General features: G+C 41.2%; 1 protein-coding gene across 1 annotated transcript in view; it reads right to left on the minus strand.

Moving 5' to 3' along the window:
* The window catches only part of LOC109927936 (glycoprotein endo-alpha-1,2-mannosidase-like), a 57,069-nt gene extending 49,702 nt beyond the window's left edge, over positions 1-7,367 (minus strand). Inside the window, exon 1 of the mRNA XM_048597517.1 lies at positions 7,295-7,367. The gene's annotated coding sequence lies outside the window, so the exon portion shown is untranslated. The remainder of the gene's footprint in view (positions 1-7,294) is intronic.
* Positions 7,368-16,031: the final 8,664 nt, after the last annotated feature.

Below are 16,031 nucleotides of genomic sequence, written 5' to 3' on the forward strand. Positions count from 1 at the left end.
GTCATAAAGAAAGATTCACTAATCTTGCCAAAGGCTCTTGACTCATGTTCCCGATCGCTGCCAGTATCATCACAGAACACAGTACAGTGCAATTGGCTGCAAATGAGACCGTATCCGAAAGAGCTCCAATAATTGTAGGAATACCTGGAGTGTCAACTGATAGAAAGTTTTATCAACACCGCACCACCACCAAATGACAGGACACGAGTCACTGACAACTTGCTGTAGGAGCACCTGGACATCACCAGATTGTTTTATTGGGACCTGTAACTCAATGCCCATAGATGTACAAATGAGGGAGCACCCCATCTTGCAGAGTAGATCCCTTCCCACAGGATTACAAGGAACGTTGTCTGCGAGCAAGAATTGGAGATCCCCAGTCCACCCTGAATGTCACACATAACGTCCTCCAAAATAGGTATGGTAATTGGTCGTCCTGTCAATCCCATTACTCTAGCTGTCTGGCTGGTTCCCCATATATTAGGGCAATCTGAAATCTTCAAAGTAGAATACGTGGCCCCAGTGTCCACCAAAAATATCAAGGTCTTCCTGTTGATGGTCACTGGGACAAGCAGCTCTCTGGGTTGCTGTCCACATTGGAAGGTAATGATGTATCCTTTATTTGGGAGTGGCACCCCTATGCTTGCTGCTATGACTGATGCGGAGAAGGAAAGGGATTAGAGATGGAAAAAGACACAGCCTTCTCCTGCACCTTGTTTGGACAATCCTGGGACCAAACGCTGTCCTGGCCGCAGATATAACAAGGTCCCAGTCTACCCCTTCCCCTACCCCGGCCACGTCTCCTACTTATGTTTGTCCAAGGAGTGATTTAGCTCCATCAGCAATATGGATCTGATCAGGTCTTTGCTCATTTTTCTGCTGCTGGAGTTGTAATTGGCATTTGGAAGAGCATGGCCTAATTAGGGACAGTCAGCATGGCTTTGTGCAGGGCAGGTCATGTCTTACTAACTTGAAGGGCAGGGGCTGTGGGAGATTTGATAGAAGTCCATGAAATTATGAGATGCATAGATAGGGTTGATGGTAAGAATCTTTTTCCCAGAGCTGAAATGTCTAAAACTAGGGGTCGTGCATTTAACGTGAGAGGGGAATAGGTCAAAGGAGATGTGAGGGGCAAGTTTCCTACACAGAGTGGTAGGAATCTGGAACACATTGCCAGGTGTGGCGGTTGAAGCAGGTACAATAAGGGCATTTAAGGGCCTTTTAGATAAGCACATGAATATGCAAGAAATGGAGGGATATGGACCAAGAGCAGGCAGCAGGGATTAGTTTCATTTGACGTCATGTTCGGCACAGCATCATAATCTGAAGGACTCGTTCCGGTACTGTACTGTTCTATGTTACATTTAGAAGGAAAGCGTAAAAGGAAGAAAGGAACAGAGCAGTCCAGTGCAACTACAATCTCAACATTTTCCTCACAAGGAGTCTTGCATACTAAGTCTTTACAAAATCAACACAGATATATGTCCAGTCATTTTCATAGAGTCCGAGGGCGGTACAGCAGGGAAACAGACTCTTTGGTCAACTTGTTCATGCTGACCAGATATCCTAAATTAATCTAGTCTCATTTGCCAGCATTTGGCCCATATCCCTCCCTATTCATATACCCATCCAGATGTCTTTTAAATGCTGTAATTGTACCAGCCTCCACCACTTCCACTGGCAGCTCATTCCATACATGCACCACACTCTGCGTGAAAAAGTTGCCCCTTAGGTCCCTTTTAAATTTTTCCCTCTCACCTTAAACGTATTCCTTCTAGTTTTAGATTCCCCCACCCCAGGGAAAAGACTTTGGCTATTCACCCTGTCCATGCCCCTCATGTATATATAGTTACTGCTCAGTGTGGGTTGAGCTGCCGATTTCCCTCATGCAACAGTTCACAGAGGATCACGAGATGCCATTTGTGCCAGCCCAGAAGTTTCCGGTAACATAAAATCTACCTGATCTACTGCGATCTAAAATCTACCATGACCCTGTCTGCGATAGGCAATTGCAATCCTGTGCAATTGCACTGTGTAAACTCATTACATAAGACCTTTTGGCCTATCAAGTCCATGCCGGGTCTCTGGAAAGTGATTCAATCAAACCCATTATCTACTCTCTCCCTATAGCAGGTTTATTTCCCTTAATTCCTATTCAATTTCTTTTAGAAATCATTCATAATCTCTCCATCCACCACTCTCAAAAGCGGTGAGTTCTGGTCTCTACTACTTGCTGCATAAAAATGTTCTTCACGTTGCCTCTTCTTCTCGCGTCCAAAACTTAAACCTGTGTCCCCATCTCTTGTACCATATGTTGATGTGAGGCTTACTTCAGCAATGTGTAATCTGTTAATACATTGCCTTAGTTCATATGAATGTAGGAAAACTATTGGCGGATATGGCATCCTGATGAGAGCCTTCTTCATTCTTCCTGCCTCTCTTCTCCCTCTCCCATCCAACCACTGGCACTGCTTTTTCAGCGTACATTTCCTCTTCCTCCCTGCCCCATCCTTCTCCAGACAAAGGGGGAGTCTTAGCAAGAAACTGGTGACCAACCACTCCACAATTTCTTTTGGTGACCCTTATAAGGCTATATTAAATTAGATTAGCTCTGCACTGAATTTTTTGTCGGTGAACTTGTGACAGATTTTCTAGCAAAAATATTGACAAAAGTGTCAGTGACATATTGACAAAATATTCCAGAGATCCCTTGATCAGAGTCAAAAGTCGTTTACAAATGCGATAGTAGTGAATCAATTTCCGATCGATGGTGAAAGCTAAGCTTGGTTAAAGTAACATTTACATTCCTGAATAATGATCTGGTTACTTCTGTTCAACTGGCTTACTGTTAGAACAAGTAGCTAATTAAAATACTTGCCATGAAAATGACATGCAGAATGTTTAATGAGATTTGGGACCAAATTAATTATCAAAGCCTGAATCATCCTTGAGTCAGCCTTTCCCAGTGCACGCTGTTACAATCTTAGACAAAAATGGAGTATTAATATTTAACTTTCATTATTTTCTTGAATAATTGAGACTTCCATTGACTAAAGACAGTTTTGAAAGGACACTATTGACCTAAAATGGCTGTCACATTCACCTCACCACATCGAAAGCCAATCCACATGGAGTACACAAGGCTACTGCCTCCTAATTACCGTATTTAATTAAGAGGCCTCGAAACCTAGTGAGGCATCAATAAAGGACCCAACCCGAAACTTCAACTTTCCTGCTCCTCTGATGCTGCCTGGCCTGCTGTGTTCCTCCAGCTCCACATCGTGTTATCTCTGACTCCAGCATCGGCAACTCTTACTATTTATGAGGCATCAGTAAATTTGCCTCTCCTGTTTTACTGACACTTGCATCTGTTCTTTCACCATTACAGAGGAAACAAGGCACCAGCTGAGGAGTTGAACACAGGCCTCTCAGTTCTCACCATGCAAAGTTTCTTGGAGAAACCCCACCAAGCATCAGCGATCCCCACACTCATACAGCACAGTGTAGAACTCCAACTGGGTTTCCTGTACACCACCAGCTGATTCTTACCCCGAATATCACCATTTTGCTGGCAAGCATATTATTGCTTGGTTCTTTACTGGATTTCTCTTCCATGTTATAAAGTTATGGGAAGTGGCTGTAATTGAGGTAAGGTTTCACCTAAATTCTTGTTGCAACCTTTCGAAGCCTTAGACGTGTAGAACTAAAACTAACACTACCTGTTCTTGTGGAGTGACTGTTGAGTTTCTCATACCTATGTATTACCCCAATCCCTTGTCCCCAAAACAATCTCTGGCTCCTTGTTCCAGTTACTCTTTAAAACAACCGAGCATTTGTTTTGATTGGGCTAGTAAAGTATGTAGGGGTGGCAACAGCAGCCAATGTCTCTACTTCTTTAAAACAGAAAAACGAAGTTTCCTCGACTGTTTGGAACTCAAAGGTCCCTCAACTCTCTTGAACTCAAAATAAATTTCCTCGGTTCTTAAAATAAAGAATGACTTTCCCTTGACCCTATCCCCACCAAACACTCTTGGGATAGGGACAACAAGGGGTCAAAATAGAGAGCAAACTTTCCTCTATTCATTCAAACTCAAAAGTAAGCTAAAAATAAAATCCCTTCAGCTTCATCCCCACCAAGCACTCCCAGGACAGGGACAAGGATTTAAAATTCAGTGGAAATTTTCTTCTACACATTGCAACTGATAATAAATAAAATAAATCTCCTGACACACCTATCCCATCAAACTCTTCAGGGGTTTAAAATAAAAGCTCTCTTGGTTATTTCAAGGAGTCCAAAATGTCTTTAGGTTTTCTACACAAGAGGCAAATACCTTTCCTCTCTAGGCTGACTTCCCCAGAGTCCCGCTATACCCCACTACCCTTTTCCAGCTTGTGCTTTGCTCACTCTGGTTGTAGAACACCTGGCTGATGGCCAGTTTTCCTGGTTGACTGCCTGTATCCTCAGTTACCCACTTGAACCCTAGCTTTCATGTGGGGCATTTACCCTCATAATCACAGCTCAGACTGAAATCTGAGGATACCAGGCTGGTGGGTTCGACTTCGGAGGACCTAATGGTCACTTCTTATTGAAGCCAGGGATGCAAAATGTTGTCTAGCCTCTCCTTAAAACAATTTAGACAACTCCGAGCAGAATGTTTTCAATGAATTTGCCCAGGTGTCCACAATACTGAAGCGGTCAAAACAACATGGACACAAGCTGGTACCAATGCAAAACAGTCCCAACTTTATCAGGAACAAAATTATAATAATCTTTAATATTAAACATACTGTCTCTGATCCTATTTGGCCCCTTAAGGTTACAATACTTCCCAAGTCATTGTAGGTTTACGCAGTTGCTCTCTCTCTGAATCTCTCTGTGGCTCTGTCTCTGGGTCTGTGAAGCTGCTTTCTCCCTCTGTCTCTCTGGATGGTCAGCTGGTCTCTGCCTCTGGCCATGCTGGTCTCCTCAGAAAGCCTCAGATAATTCCTTGAGTGAGGTTGGCAGATGATCCCTGTTTTTATACCGTTTAGTTGGTTTCTTGGAACTTTCTATGGTTCTGGCCAATCGGGGAGATACACTTAATAGTTTGAAACAGAATCAAACATTTGGCTGGTATGCTACTGTTAGTTTCTTTGTGTAGCAGGACCAGGTACCTTTCTGTCTGGGCCCTCCTTTGTTTAGTGGATGAGTTGTTGAGGTGTGTCTGTCCAAGGTAACTGCTGCCTTTTACATTATACTATTATCATTAGCACGTGGCTGCTGCGTTTGCACTGTGTCTGGTATGTGGGTTTTGTGATTTCAGAGTTTTACTTGGCCAATGTACCCAACATCCTTTGCTGTTTGGCAAAGTTGGGAATCTATCTATGTTTTAGCAGCCAGGACGCTGCTACAGAAGATCCTGTCTGAGGATCCATGGTGAATTTCTGGTAAGCAGCTTGTAGCTAGTAGCATCTGTGGTGGAGGGAATGAATGTTTTTTGGATCTGGTACCAATCAAGCAGGCTACTTTGTCCTGGATGTTGTCAATCTTCTTGAGTTTCCTTGGAGCTGAATGCATCCAGGCAAGTGGGAAGCATTACTATCCCATCAGTCTGCTCAAGTTTATAAATAAAGTGATGGAGATCAACAGTGCACTTGTTAGTAATGACCTGCCATCTGACACTCAGGTTGATCTCTGCTAGGGTCATTTAGCTTCTGATGTCATTTCAGCCTTGGTCCAAACATGGACAAAAGAGCTGACTGCAGGAGGTGAGGTGCAAGTGACTGCTCTTGACATTAAGACCACATTTGACCATGTGAGGCATCAAGGAGCACTAGCAAAACTCAAGTCAAAGGGAATCAAGGGAAAAAGTCCCTGCTAATTGGAATCATAGCTGGGACAAAGGAAGATGGTTGTGGCAGTTGGAGTTCAGTCATCTCAGCTCCTGTTCTTCTCTGCAGGAATTCCTCAGGGTAGTGTCCTAGGTCCAACCATCTTCAGCTGCCTCACCAATGACTTTCTGTCCATTTTAAGATCAGAAGTGGGGATGTTCTCTGATAATTGTGCAATGTTCAGCACCATTTGTGACTCCTCAGATACTGAAGCAGCCCAAAGGGCAATATCAAGACTTGAGCTAGCAAGTAACACATGTAATACACAAGTACCATCTCTTTCAAGACAGAATCTAAACCTTGTCTTTGACAATCAATAGAAATACCATCATTGAATAACCTGCTATCCACATTCTGGCAGTTACCATTGACCAGAAACTTGCCTGGCCATTTAAATTCATAAAGGTTAGGAATGAGTAATTCACCTCTTGACTCTCCAAAGCCTGTCCATCATCTACAAGGTACTAGTCAGAAGTATAATGGAATACTTCCCATTTGCCTGGATGGATGCAGCTCCAACAACACTCAAGAAGCTTAACACCATACAGGACAAAGCATCCCACTTGATTAATGTCACATCCTGAAGCATTCACACTCCCTACCACTGAAGCTCTGTAGCAGGAGTCTCTACCACCTACAAAGATGCACTTCAGAAATTCAGCAAGGGTCCTTAGACAGTGCATTCAAAACCCACAACCACGACCATCTCGAAGGACAAGAGCAGCAGATACATGGGAACACCACCACCTGCAAGTTCCACTCCAATACACTCACCATCCTGACCAGGAAATAGATCACTGTTTTTTTCAGTGTGGCTGTGTCAAATTCCTCTTTAACATCACTATGGGTGTATCTACACCAAATGGACTGGAGCGTTTGAAGAAGGCAGCTCATCATCACCTTCAAGGACAATGAGGGATGGGCCAGTAAGGTCCACCATCTCTGAATGAATATATTTTCAAAGAGAACAATTTATGTGGAGGTATAAATGTCTGACTTTTAATTATGAGTGTGAGGTCAAACAGCAAGCATAGAAAATATCTATAGTATAAAGTGAACTAAATAAACTAGCAACATCTGGTGGCAGATCAGTTCTCCTGCAGGCATCACAAATGAGGACATCAATGAAATATCTTACAGGGTAGTGCTGATGGGCATTCACACTGAAATACGGGTGAAGTGGCTGCTTCCCCAGTATGATGAATCTTGAAAGAATCTGGCTCCAACTCAACAGAGGAAATCACATGGAACCTTCTACCTCAACAATCTCTACCATGTTGCTCACCCAGATGCTTTGCTACTTCTGCTTTTATATCTATTGAAACCATCATATAGTCAGGCCTCCTGCTCCTTTATCCTCTGAATGTGCCTTGAGGCCTGCTATACCCTTTGCAATAGGAGAATATTTTCAAAATCAACCTACCTGCAAGTTCAGCACTTGGTCCTTGCAACTGAGGATTGTTGAGTAATGTGCAAGTTTATTCAATAGACCTCCATGGTCTAAATTAGGAAGCCCAGCACTGGCAGGCTGTATGATGTTAAGCAAGCAGTGAGACAGTTGCTTCCAGTTTCATACAGGAAATTCTTGCATGACTGCTATTCTCACAAACATGGATTGTGCCAGAAATGGCTGGGTGGGGGGGTCTCCCTGGTGCAAATGATCACCAGATTTCCTTGACCCTGCCTGAGACAATGCTATAGAAACAAAGGTTGTTGTCAAATTTTGTACAGTTAAGATCATTATCATTTAGTAATGCATTTTGTTAACCTTGATTCTTCAGTCATGACTAAAATCGTATGCTTTTAATGAAAAAAAATGTAAATGTACTTGCTATTTATAGAACAAGCCTCTATCTACACATATACTTATGTTCCCTTTCTCCTTTCATGTCCTAACATGAGGAGATAAATTTGTTAAACAATACATTGTTTTTAGTTTTTGTTAACAATGGTATTTGTATATAAGTTAAGAAGCGAAGAATGAAATGTAATCCTGATACAAAGTTCTGTAATCTATTAGGATTTTTTTTGCTTTTATTTCTGTGCCTCTGTTATAAAGTACATTCATTTGAAGTGAAAAACTGGAAGTTATTTTCTTAATGTACACCAGAGGTCTCTCTTGTCAAAGTGTCTGAGCAAACTCAAATAATCAAATCATCAGCCTCCATAAAGATAGCATTATAAATGAGGAGAATGTCTGAGCACTAACTGGTAGGAAAATGAGAAATAAGAGAAGGAAAAGAAAGCAGAATTAAAATGACATCCATGACAGACATTTTAACGAGGAAAGATTGTGAGCTAATTGTCAATCTTGCTACCAACTAGTAGTAAACTGTGCATGCCAAGCAATTGCCTGCCCTGGATCAAGCCCATTTTGTTTTCATTTCAATTGAAATCAATAGAAATAATATTTGGAGTAATATACATGGATGAACTAGTGAATTTTCATAATTATTTGGTAGTTTCAACTCCAGTAAAATACTGCCGATTCTCAAAACCTGAAATGAAAACTAATATTGCAAATACTCAGCATGTCAGGCAACATCTGTTGTCACTTCCTGGGCTTGATTATATAGTTCTACCAGCAAATCTGTATTCTATACACAACCTCAAATTGAAGTAGTGTGAGAATCTGGAAATCTAACTCCACAGGTTTAGTTTGTGAGTGTTGCTATTGTACGAGGAATTCTGCAATTTGGAAGATGTTGGACAAATAAATTGTAATTCCATTAACTAATCCATTCCAGTAATATTTAGAATTGAAGATTATACCTCAATCTTTTTGACAAGGAAACAAACTAAGCTGTCTAAATGTTTCATCATAATGTGAAATGCTAAACATGGGAATATTTCCAGCCTTTATTCTTGGATTATTTGGTGATATATTCCTTCTTTGTATCTATATCATTATGGATTGAGAATGATGTGATTGATTCCTAGTCATTTTTATAGTTAGAATCAATAGGTATCCAAGGCCTAACCAATAAAAGCATACCTGAGCCTATGAAGACTCTTTTCCTACTCTATCCTGCAAAACATCATTGAATCTATCCTTTCTTTTCTAGATCTATTGATGAAAATTGCTCAAGGTATTTGAAAGTATTTGCACAGGTCAAAGAGTCTACTGTCTTCTGCTGTGTCCTCCAAAACTGTCCCTTTTCAGTGGATGGGGATGGGAACTTGCACAACAGTTAAATCTTCACACTGCACGCTTTGCACTCAAACTTCAAAATTTGCTTCAGTGTCCCTTAAAAAGGTGTAATTCACAAACAAATTTATATGGTCACAGAAAGACGTCACTTGGACCTGTGCACAGCATCATACTATTTCTGTTGGCCCATCTCTAAACCAATCCTATTAACCCATGCCTTCTGTGCAGACAGAGAAAGTTTTCTTTGTACTTTGTTGAATTTTGATATTATATGGTAAGTTTGCTCAAAATGCACCTTGAGCAGAATTTGAAGGAAGCCCAGTATCCTTTTCAGCACCAGGATTGTTTTGAGAATCTCTGTGTATTAAGTTGGAACAAAAAAGGTCAGGATGGAAAGCAATGTTCAAATGCCAGAAAGGTGAGTTATTAAATGACAACTGCTCAGCATTACCCATGCAGTTACAGACCCCAGAGCAGTATTGTGGACCTGACAAAAGACCAGCACACATAATTCCACATGCAGGCAATTCAGGAGTTCAGTGACTTTAAGCTATATTTTAAGGTAGATATGAAACTTAGACTAACAAATACCTTAAATTTTGTTGTCCCTGCTTTGAACATTTCAACCAGTTTATATATTAACAACAATTTATCCAAGTGCTTTTGTTGATGAGGCGGACAAAAGGACAAAGAGTTTGGTTTGCGGTTCAACTCAATCTTGTTAACAAAATATTCATTGTTAAAACACTATGTAAGCATTTCCCAAATTTTCACAATGATTACTCTCTATCTAACTTGATAAATCTGAGAAAGGATATTACCTGCAATGATCTACATGTTTGAGCGGGGCTGTTGGAATGTCCTCACTCTGTGATGGCTCTCTTCCATGAGGGTGGGTCTTGTAGAGGTCCAAGTGGATTGTCTCTCTCTCTCTCTCTCTCCAGGTGGCTGGGTCTCTATTCTTGGACCAGTTTTTGCTTGAGTCCGCATTGAGTCTTCCTTGAATGGAGTAGCATCCGGATATCCACTCTCACCCTGACCTTCCAGAATGACCTGTGGCCTTTGGCCAATGATGTTATGGGCCTGTTAAAATCATCCAATGGGGTTGTGCCAATCCCCTTCACTGTCACCATACGAAGAGATGTAAAGAGCCCCTACTCATGTAGTCAAGATGTCAGAATGTCTGATCAACACTTCTCCAACACACAGTCCTCAGGATGGTTGTAACTGGTTCCCTCTGAAGCTTTGTGACCTCTTTGATCTTGTTTTCCACTATTCTCTATAGCCGATATTTGTTGGCTGATGTTTAATTTAGTTTACCCAATTTTCTGTCAGGCCTGATTTCTCCGACTGTGAGTCAATTTGGAAGTCGGCTTCACAGGATATCTATAGGTATTAGCAAACTGAGTCACACAGGAGTAAATTGCTTAAAGAACCAACCAAAGCATCAAATAAGTCCTTTAAATAGTAAAAGCCACAAACCCCAAAACTTCTTTACAGTGGCAGAACATGACAAAACCAGGGGGTAGTTAATGGTTTCCATGTGGTTCTTTAGTTCTTTCTGTGAGAAATTTTCCCTGAACACAATGAGGACATCTGTTTCATTAATGTCCACCTTCACCACATATTGTAAGTGACAGCTAATTTCCAAGGCAACACTCAGGATGTTTTCATTTCGAGATAGACGACAATATTATGATATTATTTTTGGTCTGACCTAATCAGGCAAAAAAATTACAGCTGACCAGATTCCTAGATTAGGGATTAAAATCCATCAGTCCAATGCAGCATTTACTATGTTTAGTCTCTATAAGTCAGGAACAGGGAATGATGGAGGCCGGTACATACGGAAGGTAGAGAGAGTGGGAATGTGGGTGGGGGGGCGACAGCGGTGAGTGATGTCATTCACCCTTTCCCTTTAATATCTCTGTTCAGCAGCTGACCAAACTGGGACAATTACTCAACAATTGGGAAGGGCACTGAAGATGATGAATGGAAATAGGTGGGTGATGGGAGGTTTGCAATCAGGGCTTAGGCAAAGGTTTTGATTGGGTCTTGGAAAAACACCATCAGTATTGTGGAAGGGAGAGGGGTGTTGGATTAGAAATAGGCCACAGATTGGGAGAGGGGGGTACTGAAGGAGGACTTGAGTCATCAGCTCTGCATGTAACAGAAATGAAATATGTGCCAATGTGCCTCTCGTTTGCTAAAGTCATGTGACCTCTTGCATGAGGCACTGACTGGGGGTATCCATCTTGCAGCCTGTTTGAATATAGTCACAATACAGGCAACATGGTACTGGAGTGAACACTTGACATGGTGTCAGATGTGGAACTGAGCTGGAATCATGAGGAGCTGTATCGAAACATGGGAATGTTTTGAGCTGTGAAAGCTGCTAAAAGCCAGTGACGAACACAAAGGAACAAATAAACAGGATACAACTGCAACACTGGGCAAGACATAACGGCTGCAAACTTTTGTCTCCTCTTGTCAAAATGAAAGGTAATAAGAGAGGGCAGATCAAGAAGAAAGTAAAGGATGTTCCAACAGAATGTAGAAGCTTTCAGATCCAACTTGAAGCAGCAGCTGAATATGCTCAAAAAGTCATCAAACTAGCAGAGACATTGAATTTAATGGTCAAAGAACATGCTGAACTCATGCTAATTACCCAACAAAACACAACTCTTGAGCGTTGCTGCAGGAAGTAATAGGGAAAGGATGACTCAAAAACATCAAGGACAGTCCTATGAGTGTCAGGCAAGATTGCATTGGTCATACAGAGATGATATGACACACATTGTACAAAGGAAATAAAGTCATTTGGGGAGGTTGTGGCACAATGGCAATGTCACTGGATTGATAATGCAGAACCCAAGGTAAACAGAGCAGACTGTTAGCTTGTTTTTGTTTCTGGATAATCAAGGATTGATTTTAGTTTAGGAAACTCAGATTGGAAAGATTTTAGGGCAGTTTTTGGGAAAGATCTGTTTTGAATCAGAAGGAAGTATCATCTCTCTCCGAGGAAGGAGATTTTTCAGAGTAATTTAGAGACTTTTAAAAGATTAAGTCATGTCAGCAGGGAAGTTTAATTTATGCAGTATTTGGTTAGAAATCTGCAGGTAATTAAAATCTGAGAAAGTCTAAGATCCCAGTTCTGTGAGTATTCATGTCAAAAGACTTTACAGTTCATAAGAAAGAACAGGAAAGTGATCAGTGAAGTGAAGCTTAAACATTTGATAGGGGGTTAATTTCTCTGGATTTGAGATTCTCTGAAGTGAAATTTCAGGAAATAGGTTAAAATTTTGTTTTGCTGGGTGTTTTAAGATTTTTCTACCGTCTAGATAGCTTTGATTTTTTTTTCTGTTTCTTTTTCTGCAGGCAGGCATGAAGAAACAGCTTATAGCTTCACCAGATACCAAACTGTCATGGTTCCTGTTTGATTATAGGACCACTCCTCATGCAACTACAGGGATAGCCCCAGAAAAAGTTGCTGATGGGGAGAAGACTCCATTCAGGTTAAATCTGATTTTATGGATCTGGGGGGTGGGGGTGAGGGTGAGACTGTATCAAGAATGCCAATGCCGGACATTAGACTCCACCAAGCGAGAGAGACAGTTTACTACAGGGGACAAAATTTGGTGTAGGAACCATGGGAATGGCGCTGCATGGGTAAGAGGCTTTGTCAACATAAGATGAGGACCAGTGATGTATAAAGTTTGAGTAGGAATGACCTGAACAAGCATGTGAATCTGCAAACAGTGTGGTAGCAAAATATACCCTGCTTTTTAGAACAGTTGGAAAAGCTGTCGGTACCCATGGGTTCTCCCTCTCTGTCAAGCATTGAAGAGGCCTCTGAAACTGAGGTGCACACAACAAATCTCATCACCTTGATACCTTTGTCACTGGCAGAAGAGAGTGAATTTCTCTTGAGACGGTCCAGACACAAGAGACGAGCTTCTGTGCGTTACACACCACCCACATCCTACGCAGAGTTAGAGGAACCTGATCCAGTTCTAAAAGGCCCCAGGAGGTGCTAAAAGAAAAAGGATGAGCTTATGTCCTCGGACTCAGAGTGGGAGGGATGTCATGATTGTAACAAGGTCAGGCAGGTGGACCACATAGAATATGAGTACTCTCATTGGAGCTGTTAATCTGGTCCAATCAGAGAGCCCTGACTGACAGATAATAGCAGGAGTGTCAGACATTTTGACACTCTTGAGGGCTGGTTCTGAGGGAGCTGGAATCAGTATCAAAGATTTTCCACATGTAAATGAAGGGTGACTTGGTGACAGGATAATGGCCTCTGTGGAGTTATTTCAATGTGATTATATTTTGGTTAATTATCACGATGTTAGCTTTTTTAAATAAAATGTAATGACTCATGAGGCCAGATTTCAACCTGGACTCTGACTTGTCCTGTGGTACCATCAGATGAGACCATAACAGGAAGAAGAGCTTAAAATTTTAACTCAGATTCCTATTTGTACCGCGGGAACCCATTTAAACATTTTGTTAATTAAATATCTTGCCTTCTTGAGAACAGAACTCTTGGACACATTGAAATCCATCATTCAATAAAATGACAAAAGGCCCATATGTGCTTGGCTATGGCAGTGTTCCCATGTTTTTCATCTTTAACCTACAACCTCCCAATCCTCTCCTGGCTGTCATGTCAAGAGTTAGTGTAAAGGTAAGAGAATATTATTTACTTTACTTTTAAGTAATAATCATTGAATGTTCCAGCATATGTGACCTTTTTGCTTTTCTCCAAGAAATCCTGTGTCTTTCTGAATACTCAATCATCTTTATGAGTCCAGCTTAATTTGTTATGACCTGTCACAGGCATCCCTTGCATACGAACAAAAATTCCACCTAATTCCTTCAATGGTCTATAAATCATTCATTTTTATTTCAGAGTTTTTTCTTACTTAAGCAGTCACCTCGAAACATTACTCCAAATTCTGCCAGTACAGCAGAATACTTTTATAGCTGTTGGTTACCTCCTACTTAATAGAATCAATGTGTACTCAAGTTATTCTGCCCTTTTCCATCCTATGCTTTCTTCTACAGAGGCACTATATTACCCATTAACAGCAGGTAGCAGTAGTACACAAATCCCATCTAAATCCTTTAGTTGCTATAAGCAATTATGTAATAGTCATGCGAGAGTCATGAACAAAGTTCAGTCCATCACACAAACCAGCCTTCCATCCACTGACTCCATCTATATTTCTTGCTGCCTTGGGAAGGCAACCCACTAATATTACCAATGTACTCAGGTACCCAGTTAATGAATAGTTGGCTCCTGGAGGACCTAGATAATTGGCTTCTGTTGTGAATAATGACTGCTGTGCACCCCAACATCCCAACAGAATGACAATATTAATTAGAGATGTCATTAAAAAAAAGTTATTTAGATTCTCCCAGGCCCTATGCTTGTCCCTGGAACATCTGGACAACAAGAATACCTACATCAGACTCCTATTTAGACTTTTGCTCCACTTTTAACACCATAATTCTACGCAAAATCATCTCCAAACTCCAAGACCTAGGTTCCCCCCTGTAATTGGATCTTCGACTTCCTGACCCATAGACTCCAATCATTAGGAATAGGTGGCAAAACCTCCCACAAGATAATCCTCAATACCAGAATCCCGTAAAACTGCATAATCAGCCCCCTACTGTAATCCGTACACACTCATGACTCTGTGGCCAAATTCCTCCCCAACTCCATTTTACAAGTTTGCTGATGACACCAACATTGTAGGTCAGATCTTAAACAATGACAAAACAGAATACAGGAAAGAGATTAAGTGCTTAGCAGGATGGTGTAAAGACAACAATCTTTCTGTCAACATCAGCAAAATGAAGGAGCTGGTCATTGATGTCAGGAAATGGAGTGGAGGCACGCCCCTGTCTGCATCAATGGTGCTGAGGTAGAGATGGTCAAGAACATCAAGTTCCTGGCAGTGAAGATCACCAACGATCTGTCCTGGTCCACCCATGTCGACTCAGGGGTCAAGAAAGCACAACAATGTCTCTACTTTCTCAGGAGGCTAAGGAAATTCAGCATGTCCACAAAGACTTTTACTAATTGTTATAGATGCACCATAGAAAGCAACTTTGTGAATGCGTCACAATGTAATATGGGCAATTGCCTTCCCAAGACCTCAAGAAAATGCAGAGAATCGTGAACATAGCCCAGTTCGTGACACAAACCAGTCTTCCATCCATTGACTCCATCTATACTTTCTGCTGCCTGAGGAACGCAATCAGTATAATTAAAGACCCTTCCCACTCTGGTTTTACTCTCTTCCACCCTCTTCTGTCAGGTAGAAGATATCAAAGTATGAATATAACTACAATCAAATTCAAGAACAGTTTCTTCCCCGCTGTTTACAAACTTTTGAATGTCCTCTCAAATGTTAATGCTGATCTCTGTCTCTGCACCTTCTCTGTGGCTTTAAAACTGTATTCTGAACTCTGTTCTGCTACCCTGATGCACTTCATATGGTCTGATCTGCCTGTATAGGATACAACACAACACTTTTCACTGTATCCTGGTACTTGTGACAACAATAAATCAATTCAAAAAGTCTAGAGGAGGTCTACATGGATCATCCACTTTGTGCTACTGGCTGAAGATTATTATAAGATGTTGCATGGGATGGTCAGCCGAAGATGTAATTTAGTCATTTCATAATATAAGACTTACAATGCAGAAAGAGATCGTTTGGCTCAACTTGTCTCTGAATGAACATTTCACTTAGTGCTATTCACCAACCTTTTTCTAGTAAATCTGAACATTGTTCCTTTTCCAGCAGCCATCTGATTCCCATTGAATGCTTCAACTGAAGCTGGTTCCACCTCTCTCTCAGGTGGTGCATTCCAGATCTTACCCACTCGCTTTCTCAAGTCATTTTGATTCATTGGCCAATTGCTTTAAATTTTTGCCTTCATGTTCCTAATCCTTGCACAAGTGTGAACAGTTTCCTCTACATCTACTTTG

This window comes from Rhincodon typus, chromosome 5, assembly GCF_021869965.1.
Source record: "Rhincodon typus isolate 14 chromosome 5, sRhiTyp1.1, whole genome shotgun sequence".
Taxonomy (NCBI): domain Eukaryota; kingdom Metazoa; phylum Chordata; class Chondrichthyes; order Orectolobiformes; family Rhincodontidae; genus Rhincodon; species Rhincodon typus.